This window comes from Pseudorca crassidens, chromosome 2 (genome assembly GCF_039906515.1).
Source record: "Pseudorca crassidens isolate mPseCra1 chromosome 2, mPseCra1.hap1, whole genome shotgun sequence".
Taxonomy (NCBI): domain Eukaryota; kingdom Metazoa; phylum Chordata; class Mammalia; order Artiodactyla; family Delphinidae; genus Pseudorca; species Pseudorca crassidens.
In genome coordinates, this window is record NC_090297.1 from 140,642,577 (window position 1) to 140,659,048 (window position 16,472).

General features: G+C 40.5%; 1 pseudogene; it reads right to left on the minus strand.

Moving 5' to 3' along the window:
- Positions 1 to 13,352: 13,352 nt before the first annotated feature.
- Positions 13,353 to 14,659, minus strand: LOC137211908 (elongation factor 1-alpha 1 pseudogene; annotated as a pseudogene).
- Between the last annotated feature and the right edge of the window lie 1,813 nt (positions 14,660 to 16,472).

The following is a 16,472-nucleotide window of genomic DNA, read 5'->3' on the forward strand; positions in this document are numbered from 1 at the left end:
GAAAAATCTGAAAGAGAAATCATGGAAACACTCCCATTTACTATTGCAACCAAAAGAATAAAATACCTAGGAATAAACCTACCTAGGAAAATAAAAGACCTGTATGCAGCAATCTATAAGACATTGATGAAAGAAATTAAAGATGATACCAACAGATGGAGTGATATCCCACGTTCTTGGATTGGAAGAATCAGTATTGTGAAAATGACTATACTACCCAAAGCAATCTACAGATTCAATGCAATCCCTATCAAATTACCAATGGCATTTTTTACAGAACTAGAACAAATCATCTTAAAATTTGTATGGAGACATAAAAGACCCTGAATAGCCAAAGCTGTCTTGAGGGAAAAAAATGGAGGTGGAGGAATCAGACTACCTGACTTCAGACTGTACTACAAAGCTACAATAATCAGACAATATGGTACTGGCACAAAGCCAGAAACATAGATCAATGGAACAAGATAGACAGCCCAGTGATAAACCCACGCACTTATGGTCAACTAATCTATGACAAAGCAGGCAAGGATATCCAATGGAGAAAAGACAGTCTCTTCAATAAGTGGTGCTGGGAAAACTGGACAGCTACATGTAAAAGAATGAAATTAGAACACTCCCTAACACCGTACACAAAAATAAACTCAAAATGGATTCGAGACCTAAATGTAACACCGGACACTATAAAATTCTTTGAGGAAAACATAGGAAGAGCACTCTTTGACATAAATCACAGCAAGATCTTTTTTGATCCACGTCCTAGAGTAATGGAAATAAAAACAAAAATAAACAAATGGGACCTAATGAAACTTCAAAGCTTTTGCACAGCAAAGGAAACCATAAACAAGACAAAAAGACAACCCTCAGAATGGGAGAAAATATTCGCAAATGAATCAATGGACAAAGGATTAATTTCCAAAATATATAAACAGCTCATGCAGCTCCATATTAAAAAAACAAACAACCCAATCCAAAAATGGGCAGAAGCCCTAAACAGACATTTCTACAAAGAAGACATACAGATGGCCAAGAAGCACATGAAAAGCTGCTCAACATCACTAATTATTAGAGAAATGTGAATCAAAACCACAATGAGGTATCACCTCACACCAATCAGAATAGGAATCATCAGAAAATCTACAAAGAACAAATGCTGGAGAGGGTGTGGAGAAAAGGGAACCCTCTTGCACTGTTGGTGGGAATGTAAATTGATACAGCCACTATGGAGAACAGTATGGAGGTTCCTTAAGAAAGTAAAAATAGAATTACCATATGATCCAGCAATCCCACTACTGGGCATATACCCAGAGAAAACCATAATTCAAAAATACACATGTGGGCTTCCCTGGTGGCGCAGTGGTTGGGAGTCTGCCTGCCGATGCAGGGGACACGGGTTTGTGCCCTGGTCTGGGAGGATCCCACATGTCGCGGAGCTGCTGGGCCCGTGAGCCATGGCCGCGGGGCCTGCACGTCTGGAGCCTGTGCTCTGCAGCAGGAGAGGCCACAGCAGTGAGAGGCCCGCGTACTGCAGGAAAAAAAAAATACACATGCACTCCAATGTTCACTGCAGCACTATTTACAATAGCCAGTTCATGGAAACAACCTAAATGCCCATCGACAGACGAATGGATAAAGAAGCTGTGGTATATATATACAATGGAATATTACTCAGCCATAAAAAGGAATGAAATTGAGTCATTTGTTGAGACATGGATGGATCTAGAGACCGTCATACAGAGTGAAGTAAGTCAGAAAGAGAAAAACAAATATCGTATATTAATGCATGTATGTGGAACCTAGAAAAATGGTACAGATGAACTGGTTTCCAGGGCAGAAGTTGAGACACAGATGTAGAGAACAAACGTATGGATACCAAGGGGGGAATACTGCGGTGGGGTGGGGATAGTTGTATGTTGAATTGTATGACTGGGATTGACATGTATACACTGATGTGTATAGAACTGATGACTAATAAGAACCTGCAGTATAAAAAAACAAACAAAAAAAAAACAACTAATACTAAACTTTCTTTGGGTTATTTGTATGGAAATATGTTAATATAAATGTTTCAGACATTACATGTAATTTCTAAAGATCTTATATGTTCTGGTATAATGTTATAAGTCATAATTCTAGTTATTACTTTAAAATGTATATCTCAGAAATAACTAAATTTCCTTGTCAATTGCATTATTATGAACTTTCATTAAATCTTTAACCATGGTCATTCTTAAGTCTTTTGTCATTTACAGACAATTCTGGGTGTACTCTGATGCTTTTGCAAAAATTTTCCTATAAAAGTGTTTCATCTTCAAGGAATTCATGGAAAAGACTCTGACAAGTACAGGTTTCTGGTAACGGACTATACTGCTGAACTGAATGAATAAGCATTTTCAGAACTCTAATGGAAAACTGATGAATTCATAAAAGTACTAAAAGATCAAGATGAAAAAAAATTAATTACATGGGACTGAGTGAACTGATGAGGATGATTATAATTTTTGTGACTTTCTGTTTGAATAAAAAAAAAAAATCCCACAAGGACTCAGTGGCAAAAAATATACAAATCAATTTTCACTGTAAAGTAAAGGAGCTGTTACAGTGGAGGATTACTGGACTGAATGTCAATATTATGACAGGGTATGAGTGTGTTTCATGTTTGGTAATTGCAATCATTGTTGCCTTTGTTGTGGTCATCCATTTACAATTCTTGAAGTCAGTTTATTTATCTCTTGTAAAAATAAAATACAGTGTATGTGTGTGAGTTGTGGGGAAAAAAAGAAAAAAAAGAATTCAGTGGTGTAGGTGGGGTGATATTTGCCTAATTACTCATGTAGATTTGATTGTATATTTATTTTATTATTTTGATTAAATAATGCTACTGGAAAAAAATTAATGATCTTTCTTAAAATATTAATTGTGTGATGTGTATTTAAGATACTCATGTAACTTCTAAATGGCACTTGTGGATTGTGAAAATAAAAACTTTAAATTACTCCAGGAAAAAAAAAACAGATGAATGGGTGAAGAAGTTGTGAGATATATATATATATATATATACACACACACACACACACACACACACACACAATGGAATACTACTCAACCATAAAAAGGAACTAAATTTTGCCATTTGCAACAACATGGATGGACTTGGAAGGCATTATGCTAAGTGAAATTAGTCAGAAAGAGAAAGACAAATACTGTATGATATCACTTATATATGGAATCTAAAAAATACAACAGACTAGTGAATAAAACAAAAAAGAAGCAGACTCATAGACATAAAGAACAAACACATGGTTACAAGTGGGGAGTGGAAGTGGGGAATAGAAGGGTGAGAGTGACAGGTGCAATCTACTGGGTGTAAGATAAGCTCAAGGATGTATTGTATAACGTGTAGAATGTAGTCAATATTTTGTAATAACTGTAAATGGAAAGTAAAGATGCTACCAGAAAACTACTAGAGCTCATCAATGAATTCGGTAAAGTTGAAGGATACAAAATTAATACAAAGAAATCTCTTGCATGCCTATGCACTAGCAGTGAAAGATCAGAAGGAGAAATTAAGGAAACAAGCCCATGTACCATCGCATCAAAAAGAGGAAAATACCTAGGAATAATCCTACCTAAGGAGGCAAAAGACCTGCACTCTAAAAAGTATAAGATGCTGATGAAAGAAACTGAAGACACAAACAGAAAGATATACCATGTTCTTGGATTGGAAGAATCAATATTATCAAAATGACCATACTACCTAAGACAATCTACAGATTCAATGCAATCCCTATGAAACTACCAATGGCACTTTTCACAGAAATAGAACAAAGAAATCTTTAAATTTGTATAGAAGCACAAAAGACCCAAATAGCCAAAACAATCCTGAGAAAGAAAAATGGAGCCAGAGGAATCAGGCTCCCTGACTTCAGACTATACTACAAAGCTACAATAATCAAGACAGTATGGTATTGGCACAAAAACAGAAATATAGATTAATGAAATAGGATAGAAAGCCCAGAAATAAACCCATGCACCTATGGTCAATTAATCTACAACAAAGGAGGCAAGAATATATAAGAGAGAAAAGGCAGTCTTCAATAAGTGGTGCTGGGAAAACTGGAAAACCACATTAAAAAATGAAATTAGAACATTCTCTAACACCTTATACAAAAACTCAAAATGAATTAAAGACCTTAATGTAAGACCAGATACCATAAAACTCTTAGAGGAAAACATAGGCAGAACACACTTTGACATAAATCACAGCAATATCTTTTTGTATCCACCTCCTGGAGTAGTGGAAATAAAACCATAAAGAAACAAATGGGACCTAATTAAACTTAAAAGCTTTTGCACAGGAAAGGAAACCATAAACAAAAAGACAACCCACAGAATGGGAGAAAATATTTGCAAACCATGTGACCGACAAGGGATTAATCTCCAAAATTTGCAAAGAGCTCATGCAGCTCATTATCACAAAAACAACCCAATCAAAAAATGTGCAGAAGATCTAAATAGACATTTCTCCAAAGAAGACATGCAGGTGGCCAAAAATCACATGAAAAGCTGCTCAACATCACTAATTACTAGAGAAATGCAAATCAAAACTACAATGAGGTATGACTTCACACCAGTCAGAATGGCCATCATCAAAAATCTACAAGCAATAAATGCTGGACAGGGTGTGGAGAAAAGGGAACCCTCCTACACTGTTGGTGGGAATGTAAATTGGTACAGCCACTATGCAGAACAGTATGGAGGTTCCTTAAAAAACTAAAAATAGAGCTACCATATGATCCAGCAATCCCGTTCCTGGGCATATATCCAGAGAAAACCATAATTCAAAAAGATTTCTTTCAAGAAATGAACATGCACCCCAATGTTCATTGCAGCCCTATTCACAATAGCCAAGCCATGGAAACAACCTAAATGTCTATTGACAGAGGAATGGATAAAGAAGATGTGGTACATATAGACAATGAAATATTACTCAGCCATAAAAAAGAATGAAATAATACCATTTGCAGCAACATGGATGGATCTAGAGATTATCATACTAAATGAAGTAAGAAAGAGAAAGGCAAATATCGTATGATATCACTTATCTGTGGCATCTAAAAAAATGATACAAATGAACTTATTTACAAAACAGAAACAGACTCAAACAGTTCGAAAACAAATTTATGGTTACCAAAGTAGAAAGGTTGGGGGAGGAGGGATAAATTAGGAGTTTGGGATTAAGATATATACCCTACTATATATAAAACAGATAATCAACAAGGACCTGCTGTATAGCACAAGGAACTCTACTCAATATTCTGTAATAACCTATATGGGAAAAGAATCTGAAAAAAATAGATATATGTATATGTGTAACTGAATCACTTTGCTGTACACCTGAAACTAATACAATACTGTAACTCAACTGTATTCCAATATAAAATAAAAATAAATTAAAAAACCATGGAGGTCTTCCCTGGTGGCACAGTGGTTAAGAAGCCACCTGCCATTGCAGGGGACGTGGGTTCGAGCCCTGGTCTGAGAAGATTCCACATGCCGCAGAGCAACTAAGCCCATGCACCACAACTACTGAGCCTGCGGTCTAGAGCCCATGAGCCACAACTACTGAGCCCGCATGCCACAGCTACTGAAGCCCGTGCGCCTAGAGCCCATGTTCCACAGCAAGAGAAGCCACCGCAATGAGAAGCCTGTGCACTGCAACGAAACAGTAGCCCCTGCTCGCCACAACTAGAGAAAGCCCGTGCACAGCAACAGAGATCCGATGCAGCCAAAAATAAATAAATAAATAAATTTATTTTTAAAAAACCAAAAAAACATGGAGAATATAGCCAATATTCTGTAATAACTGTGAATGGAAAGTAACCTTTAAAAATCATATAAAAATTTAAACATTAAAATAATTTTAAAATAAAAAAATTAAATTAATTCAAGGTTATAAAACAAAAGAGGTGAAATAACTGTTTTAGAGTTGGTTAGTGCAAGAGCTGGATGGGAATCCAAGTTGTTCCGACTCCAGATCCACATGTAGGACACCATTTTGCTTCTGACAGCAGCTGCACGGTGCCCACCAGCACTGGCTTTGCCCAGGTACTTCCTTGGCCTCAGCCCTTTGATACTAGCTCTCTGCTATAGAGCCCAGCTCAACTGCCCTAGAGATTTTGGAATCCCTAGATCTCTAACTCTCCCCTCCCCAGGTCTTTTATTGTATTTTATTTTGTCCAGGGCAGGAGGGCGAGTGTAGGGGGAGTAGGAATTCTTCACCAAGTCTCTCTCATAGACACTCCCTCTATTCTCAAACCTGCCAGAATTCCTCTCAGAGTCTCTTCGATAGGATTTTTGGGGAAACAAAAACAAAAATACAGGGAGCCATGCCACAAACCTCCTCTGAAGAAAAAAGCCCAGAATCAGCTCCCTTTTCAAATGGGGGGGAAAAAAAAAGGAAAGGGAGAAAACTAAGAGGAAAAATAAATCTAAATTATACTTCCAAAATTTTATACTGCCACCTACAAAAGTGCTGAACATAGTGCAATGACCTGCTCAGATTTGCTTTTTGGTACCATTGCTTTAGCTGTGGTGCAGAGGCTAGGCTAGGATAAAAAGGAATATGAAGAGATCGGTGAGCAGATCACTGCAGTAATCTTGACAAGAGTAGATAGATGGCAAGCGGTTACAAGGAGCAATGGCAGTGGAGATGGAGAAATAGCACATATATTTGAAAGGTAAAACCCAAAGACATCATTATGGACTGGTGGGCGTCAGAGAAGGAAGGTGTCAACAACAACACTCTTTCTATGTATGTGTGTTTAGATCTTTAGTCCTCACAGCAACCCTGATATAGAGACACTATTAAAATAACTAAAGAATCTAGAGAATGTGTAAGAGTGGTGTTGTAATAAAGCACTATATTGTCTCAGCTATGAGTGTTTGACCAAAGCACTTCCCTCCATGACCCATCATCAAAAAGCAATATTCTTAGTCTTTGTTAGATAACAACAAATTCAGACCTATTAAGGAGAGACTTTATTATGAAAGAGATTATTGCAAGGTGGGAGGGGGAGGGACTGTTGCAGTAAGAGCACTGTGACCCTAAGATCTGCAAAAGTCTCAAGAGTTAGGCAAAGTGATAGTCATAAACAGGGTTGGGAAGAACCAAGTGTGGGGAGGCAGGATGAAAGGGTGGCATGATCAGATAGTAGATTAGAGAATGTTTCACCCTGAGCCTGGTGCATTCTCAGAAGAGGCTGTGTGCTGACTTGAGTGAGGGGCAAGTAAGGTTCAGGCACTTAGGGGAAGGAGAGAAGTGCAAAATCACTTGCTGACAAGTATTTTGTTCTCATTGATCAATAGGGACAAGCAGTTCAGCTAAATACTTATGAGACAAAGAATGGGAATTTGAAGGGACCGTGTCTGGCCTTGTCATAGGTAAACAAACGGGGAATCCATGAGTCCTATGTAAGTCATAAGAAGAAAGGTGATATTTTGCAGTAAGCCATTTTCCAGAACACAAAGGTAGAGGGGATTTCTTAACCTTCACCGTTTTCCAGGATCAGTTAAAATTTAACATTGTCATCTTTTATGACTTTTAGTGTTGACATAGCTTAGCAGTTAGCTGGTGTGTGAAGACAAGGGTTAATACCCCTGCTCAAAAATATCAATTAGAAAAGTTTACATTGTGTGTTTATCAAGTGAGTTTTACAGTTCTCTTGGTATAGTTTGTCTACATTGCTAGTTAAGTTTTCTGTATATATTTTATGTCTTTTGCTATTATTAAAGAAACTTTAATGTTTTAAAATAGTTTCTATCTAGTTGCTGTCTGTATATATGAAAACCATAAAAATAGAAGTAGATAGACAAATTTGATCCACATTAAATAAATTCTTTTATATTAAAAAATATCAATTAGGCACAGACTCTGAATGCTCGTATTAGACAGTCATTCGACTAAGTTATGGTTTGACATTGCCTCTTAGACACTCCCTTTTAAATGCACATATTCTTGGAAAACTATTGAACTTAAAACTCTTTAATGGGATGCCAGAAGGGAAAGAAGCAAAGATTTTCACAAGATCTACTTGGAGCTGAGCACATTCATTTTATTCATTTATTTGTTCATTCATGCAACAATATTTAATGACCCTCTACCACATACCAGGTGCTTTCCTACACCGCAGGGATTCAGCCATGAAAAACAATGCAACAATGAAAAAAACACCCTGCCCCCTTCACCCTGCCTTCAGCTAGTGGGAGAGCTAGTCAAGTAAGTATGAATACATAAATTATATAATCTCTTTTCATGATGAGAGTTATGAAGACAATAAAATAACGCTAAAGAAATAGACAACGATGGGTGAATGATTCCTATTTTGTATAGAAAAGTCCAAGAAGGGGCTTCCCTGGTGGCACAGTGGTTAAGAATCTGCCTGCCAATGCAGGGGACATGGGTTCGAGCCCTGGTCCAGGAAGATCCCACATGCCACGGAGCAACTAAGCCCATGCGCCACAACTACTGAGCCTGCACTCTAGAGCCCATGAGCCACAACTACGGAAGGCCACAAGCCTAAAGCCTGTGCTCTACAACAGGAGAAGCCACCGCAACGAGAAGCCCGCACACCACAGCGAAGAATAGCCCTCACTCGCTGCAACTAGATAAAGCCCATGTGCAGCAACAGAGACCCAATGCAGCCAAAAATAAATAAAATAAAATAAATTAATTTAAAAAAAAGTCTAAGGAGGCCACTCAGAAGAGAAATTTTAAACAGATCTAAATGGTAGGGAAGAGGAAGTCATGCAAAGATATGCAGAAGAATATCCAAGTACAGTGTTGCCAAGACCAAGCTCATACTGCTTGCCACACGAGAGGGCAATAAATTGAGAAACAAGCTGTTGGGACAAGGAATAGCGACTTTATTCAGAAAGCCAACAGACCAAGAAGATGGTAGACTCATGTCTCAAAGAACCGTCTTGCCTCAGTTAGAATTCAAGCTTCTTTTATACTAAAAGGGGAGGGAGTAAAGCCAAACATTTCCTGGTTCCGGTCACCCTCCAGGGAGATGTCTTAATTTCATGCTTCCTGCAGTCATTCATATGTGGGCCTAGTCAGGATGTTTCCTGTGTGCTAAAAATGGTATTTTAGCTTAATGCTCATTCCCTGGGAGGCAGGGTTCCCAGAGATGGGCCATTGTGTACAGTTTAAGCTTATAGGCAACATCCCTTTAGTGATTAACTTGTAATAGAGTACAAAGATTCTTCCCTATTACAAATCCCCACGGTCAATGTCCATTCCATAATCTTGTGGGGAAAGGGATGAAGACTACTCTAGCTACTTCCTACTGAACAGGGGTGATGAATATTCCTTAGAGCAGGGGTCCCCAACCCCTGGGTCACAGACCAGTACCAGTCCGTGGCCTGTTAGGAACCGGGCCGCACAGCAGGAGGTGAGTGGCAGGCAAGAGAGCAAAGCTTCATCTGTATTTACAGCCGCTCCCTATCGCTCACATCACTGCCTGAGCTCTGCCTCCTGTCAGATCAGCGGCGGCATTAGATTCTCATAGGAGTGTGAACCCTACTGTGAACTGCGCATGCAAGGGATCTAGGTTCCTTATGAGAATCTAATGCCTGATGATCTGAGGTGGAGCTGAGGCGGTGATGCTAGCACTGGGGAACGGCTGCAAATACAGATTATCATCAGCAGAGAGGTTTGACTGCACAGAGACCATAATAAATCAACTGCTTGCAGACTCATATCAAAACCCTATCAATGGGCGGCAAGTGACAATTAAGCTGCATCTGGTGGCAGGCTTTATAGTGGCAAGTGAGCTGATGTACTTCAACTGTACAGCTGCATCTGGTGGCAGGCTTTAAGTCAGAATCTGACACTTATTTTAGTGCACACATGGCCTACCCATTATTTTATTTACCATTTCTGTCTGCGCCTCTTTCCTGCACTGTGTACTGTCTCAGTTTCAGTTTTGGTAAGCCCACAAGCTAATCCTAGCCAAAATGAGTAAAAAACAAAAGGTGCTGGAGAGCTTCTTTGAAAACGGGGAAAGACCCAATGATGAGACAGCAGAAGACTCTAAGACTGCCAACAAAAAGAAAGCTACATTTAAAAGAAAATGCCAAAAAAATAAAAAAATTAAAAAAAATGTTTAAACCCACCCCCTCCCCCAAAAAAAGAAAGAAAATACCAAGGGATTTCCCTGTTGGTCCAGTGATAAAGAATCTACCTTCCAATGCAAGGGATGTGGGTTCAATCCTGGTCGGGGAACTAAGATCCCACATGCTATGGGACAACAAACTCCATGCACCACAATTACTGAGCTCACACACACCAACTAGAGAGCCTGTGTGCCACAAACTACAGAGCCCACATGCTCTGGAGCCTGCGCGACACAACTAGAGAGAGAAAACCTGCACGCCACAACTAGGGAGAAGTCTGTGTGCCGCAACTAGAGACAAGCCCAAGCACCGCAACTAGAGAGAAAACCAAGCAGACTGCACGCCGTGATGAATAAAAGAGGTCCCACATGCCTCAACAAAGATCCTGTGTGCCGCAACTAAGACCTGACACAGCCAGAAAAAATAAGGAAAATAATATTTTTTAAAAAATAAAAAGAAAAGAAAATACCAAGAGTCCTATCTAAATTATGGGTTCATTGCAACAGGTGATTCACATTCTCCAAGCCTGCTTTGAATAATATGTGGCGACCAGCTATCCAACGAAGCCATGAAACCTTCAAAAATGCTTCTCCACATGGAGACCAAGTACCCTGCATTAAAAGACAAGCCTCTGGAATTTTTCAAAAGAAAAAAATGTTAACACGAAGAACAGAAGCAATTGTTAAAGGCTACCACTTCATCAAATGTGACTGCACTGAAAGCATGATTCTTAGTGGCTAACTGCATTGCTAAAGCTAAGAAGCCCTTTGCTATTGGTGAAGAGTTGATCCTGCCTGCTGCTAAAACATTAGTTGTGAACTTTTAGGAGAGGCTGCAGTTCAAAAGGTGGTACGAGTTCCTCCTTCAGCTAGCACCATAACTAGAGGAATTGATGAAATAGCAGAGGATACTGAGGCACAACTGTTAAAGAGGATTAGTGAGTCACTGTGGTACACAATCCAGGTTGACAAGTCTACCGATGTTGACAACAAGGCAACAATGCTTGTTTTTGTGCAATTTATTTTTCAGGACCGTATGCATGAGGATATGTTATGCGCACTTTTGTTGCCAACCAACACCACAGCTGTAGAAATATTCAAGTCCTTGAATGATTACATATCAGGAAAACTGAATTGGTCATTTTGTGTCAGTATATGCATGGACGGAGCAGCTGCCATGACTGGACGGCTTTCTGGTTTCACTACTCGGGTCAAAGAGGTCGCCTCTGAATGTGAGTCTACAGACTGTGTCATCCACAGAGAAATGCTGGCTAGCCGAAAAATGTCAACTGAACTTAACAGCGTTTTGCGGGATGTGATTAAGTTGATAATGAACAATTATCAATATTATTATCAATTAATATTATCATGTATTAAAATACATGCCCTTAGCTCACGTCTATCTGCACAGCTCTGTGAGGAGACGGACGCAGAGCACACACGTCTTCTCTTACACACAGAAGTGAGATGGCTTTCTAAATGTACATCACTGGCCAGAGTTTCTGAGTTATGAGAGCTGTTCCAGAGATTTCTTTTAGAAAGAGTCACCACTGGCAGCACATTTCAGTGACACAGAATGGGTCGCAAAACTTGCTTATTTGTGTGACATATTCAACCTGCTCAATGAACTCAATCTGTCACTTCAGGGGAGAACGACAACTGTGTTCAAGTCGGCAGATCAAGTGGCTACATTCAAAGCCTAACTAGAATTATGGGGACGACAGGTGAACATTGGGATTTTTTGACATGTTTCAAACATTAGCAGAGATTTTGAAAGAGACTGAGCCAGGGCCTTCTTTCTCCCAGCTGATGCATGATCACCTATTTCAGCTTTCAAAAGAGTTTGAGCGTTACTTCCCAAGAAGTAAGACCCCCAAACTGGGAAGGAATGGATCCACGACCCATTTGCGAATAAGCCAGGTCAATCGACTTTGTCTGTGCTAGAAAAGGATCAACTGCTTGAGATCGCAAATGACGGTGGCCTTAAAAGTATATTTGAGATAACTTCAAATCAAATACATTCTGGATTAACGTCAAGGCAGGATATCCCGAGATTGCCGCAAAAGCCCTGAAAAGCCTGCTTCCATTTCCAACATCCTACCTTTGTGAAGCAGCGTTTTTTGCAGTGACAGCAACCAGAAGGAGATTATGGAGTAGACTAGACAAACAACACACTTCAGATGTCAGTCTCCCATCACTCCCAGGTGGGAACATCTAGTTGCAGGAAAACAAGCTCGGGGCTCCCACTGATTCTGCATTATGGTGAGTTGTATAATTACTTCATTATATATTACAATGTAATCATAATAGAAATAAAGTGCACAAGAAATGAAATGCGTTAGAATCATTCCGAAGCCATCCTCCTCCCCAGTCCGTGGAAAAATTGTCTTCCATGAAACCAGTCCCTGGTGCCGAAAAGGTTGGGGACCGCTGCCTTAGAGACTTTAGTCAGTAGTAAAATCTGCTTTCCTTTTCTATCTACAGCTATCTGAACCTGATAAAAACCCTTAGCACTTTGTTGTCTAATTTGTAACTGAACTTGGGGTTTTAGTTCCAGTTCCCAATACATATAAGTGGCACAGGAATTTAGTATTTGGACAAAATTAAGCAAATAGGTTGATCTCACCCTTCTCCAGCTATAATGAAATCACCATGTACTTCAGTTGGATAGGCAGACCTGTTGGAGGCAAACTCATGTATATATATGTTATATATGTTATTATATATATGTGTATGTATATATGTTAGTATAGTGCCCAAAGTTTTAACATAATTGTCAACTGCTAGTTATTTTAGAGAATTTATAGATTCTCTTGCCTGGGCAGACACCTGGAGTGGCCCATCATACAATATTTCAAAGGGGTTTAGGCTTAATTTAAGCCTGCTCTGGGAGCCATGGATCTGTAACAGGACAACTGACAAGGCCTTATCCTAAGTTAAATTAGTATTCATTTTCTCAGTTTTTCTGTTGATTGTGGTCTCCAGGATGAATGTAATTCCAATGCCTTAATCCAAATCAGGGGATAATTTCCTTAAGACGGGCTTTAACCAATTAAAAGGTACTGGTGTTAAAAACTTAAAACTGGCACACACAAAACAAAGGGTCCACAAAACATTCTCCTTTCCTTCTGAAGGCTTTATGATGCACTGTTATCATTAACCAGTCTTACTATTAAACTTAAATGACCAATTGAGACAAACAGTTCTGAGACCGTTACTCCACAACTGATTAAGACTGGAGTGGCAGGTATTGGGGATAATATTCATTTAGCCTTCTGAGCTTTCTGGGTAGACTTTGTGACCTTGCCAGCTCCAGCTGCCTTCTTGTCCACTGCTTTGAAGACACCCACAGCAACCGTCTGTCTCATGTCACGAACAGCAAAGCGGCCCAGAGGAGGATAGTCTGAGAAGCTCTCAACACACATGGGTTTGCCAGGAACCATATTAACGATGGCAGCATCACCAGATTTCTAGAATTTGGGGTCATCTTTCAGCTTTATCCCAAGATGACGATCAATCTTCTCCTTCAGGTCAGCAAACTTGCAAGCAATGTGAGCTGTGTGACAATCCAGCACGGGGACATATCCAGCACCGATTTGACCTGGATGGTTCAAGATAGGCACCTGGGCTGTGAAGCCAGCTGCTTCCAATGGTGGGTCATTTTTGCTGTCACCAGCCATGGTGCTGTGATGAACATCTTTGACAGGCACCTTCTTGACACTGAAGCCCACATTGTCCCCAGGAAGGGCTTTACTCAAAGCTTCATGGTGCATTTCAACAGACTTTACTTCAGTTGTAAAGTTGACTGGTACAAAGGTTACCATCATGCAAGGTTTTGAGAACACCAAACTCCACTAGACCCACAGGGACAGTACCAATACCACCAATTATGTAGACACCCTGGAGGGGCAGACGCAAGGGCTGGTCAGTTGGACGAGTTGGTGGCAAGATGCAATCCAGAACTTCGAGCAGCATAATTCCATGGGCATTGTCATCTTTATGGATGGCTTTCCATCCCTTGAACCATGGCATGTTAGCACTTGGCTCCAGCATGTGGTCACCATTCCAGCCAGAAATTAGCATAAATGCTGTGTCAGGGGTGTAACCAATTTTCTTAATGTAGGTGCTGACTTCCTTAACAATTCCCTGATATCTCTTCTGGCTGCAGAGTGGCTCAGTGGAACCCATTTTGTTGTTAACCTCATCAATTAGTTGTTTCACACCCAGAGTGTTAGCCAGAAGGGCACGCTCATGGATTTGCCCATTCTTGGAGATACCTACTTCAAACTCATCAACACCAGTAGCAACAATCAGGACAGCACAGTCAGCCTGAGATGTGCCTATAATCATGTTTTTGATCAAGTCTCTGTGTCCTGGGTTATCGATGATGGTCACATAGGACTTGCTGGTCTCCAATTTCCACAGGGAGATGTCAATGGTAGAACCATACTCATGTTCAGCTTTCAGTTTGTCCAAGACCCAGGCATACTATTCAGAGACTTTCTGCCCAGGTGGATATGCTTCCACACATCCTGAAAAAAGTGTCCACAATCATTAACAGGTATCTGAAATTTCCGACAGCTCAAGACATTTGTACCCAGTCCTCAGTGGTGCAAGTTTCTCTGTATTGGATCCCCATCTGGGGAGGTTCAACAGCAGCCTTTGTGTTATGTTTAGCACAAATCATGCCATTCTGAGTGACTCACTGGACAGTCTTTTGTAGGTTAGGCCCCATGATAGGTCTGAGTCCCTTGTAAGGTGGCATCTCTCCCATAGTGGGTACTATTATGAATGTGCTGCAGCACAGTGTCCCAGATCACCTCAGGGATCAAACCAACTGTGCACTACATTCCCAGCCTGGCAAGGTGTGATCTAAGTGAAATCAGCTCTTGGCCTTCTCTGTCCTTTCTGAATACACTGGCTGGTATTTAGACAAATCAATCTGTGGGAGAAGTGATCCTCTTGCCTCAGAGCATATGGTTTTAGATTAGGTGTCCCAGCATTCTTTTTTAATGGGATTCCTATTGGCCATGTGTTTTTGGCCTTCCCTGGGGTGCAGTTAGCACATACTCTGGTCTTACCTTTTCCTAGACCTCTGGGGGAAAGAGCTCTGTCTCTTTTCCTGGGGTTTTCATGAGCATCACCTGTAGGCTTCAAGTGTGTTCTGGTGAGACTCTGAGGTCAAGCTGTTCTAGTGAAAAACTTCAGGGTGAGGTCTATCAGATTGTTCATCAGCTCATTCCTCACTCAATTTCACCGAGGGCTCCTGTAGGGAATAGGCACCTCAAGTCCAAGGGAGCCCCTGGGCCTCTTCATTCTGAGTGTTTCTATCTGTCTACCATATGAGAGGCTCTCATCTGTTACTGTTTTTCTTCTTATGTTTTAGACTAGAGCTATCTGTTTTCCAATGTTCTTCCTTACAGTAAGTGCATTGTTCCTCTTCAATGGTGGCTTCCCTCTCTTCAGGTCACTGGGAATCCAATGTCACTGCCAAAAAAGTGGCATTTCATTTCATTTTGCATCTTCCTTCTTCTGTTATTGCTCCCTGCTCAATGCTTTAAAACCAAATCTGCCCATCGAGAGGGTTCATTCCAAATGCATCATCTAATCTTTGCAACCTTCTCCTGATACCTGAGGCACTTTGCTCAAAAAAGATCAAATTTACCATTCTAATGTTTTCAGAGGCCCTGGAATCTGCATTAGTATAATGTCTGTAGGCCTGATAAATCTCTTCCAAAAACTTGGAGGTGTCTTCATTTGCTTTTTTTGCTGAACTTCTTGAATTTTGTTCAAACTCTATTGCTTTGGTTCTCCTTTCAAAGCCCTGCCAAAATGCACCAAAAACCAGCGCCCTAAAAAGTGTGTTCCTCCCTCACTGGGGTCCCAAATTTGGTTCAGCTGTGGGTTCTGCTAAGTAGGCTTCAAGTGTAGAGGATTCTCCCTGTAAAGGAGGGTTGCAATCTTTCCAATTAAACAAGTCTGAGAAACCCAGCTGGCTGGTCATTTGCATTTAAGCCCCCTATGAGATAAGGGCATAAGGGAAATTTCCCTGCCCTGGGAGCGACTCCTGGCCCAAATTGAGTGCCTGTCAGGTCTTAGATGGTGATATCAGACCAAGACCCTGTGCCCAAGGAACTAACACAGGTTTTCTAAGTGGTCCCTATAAGGAAGGGCAGTCCTGAGCCTCAGTGTCGGGACTGGGGACGGGTAAGAATGAAAGGTGGAGGAAGGGGTGGATATATCGGAGTGACTGAAACAGCTAGTTCAGGTGGAGGAGTTAAAGTTTGAAGCAACATA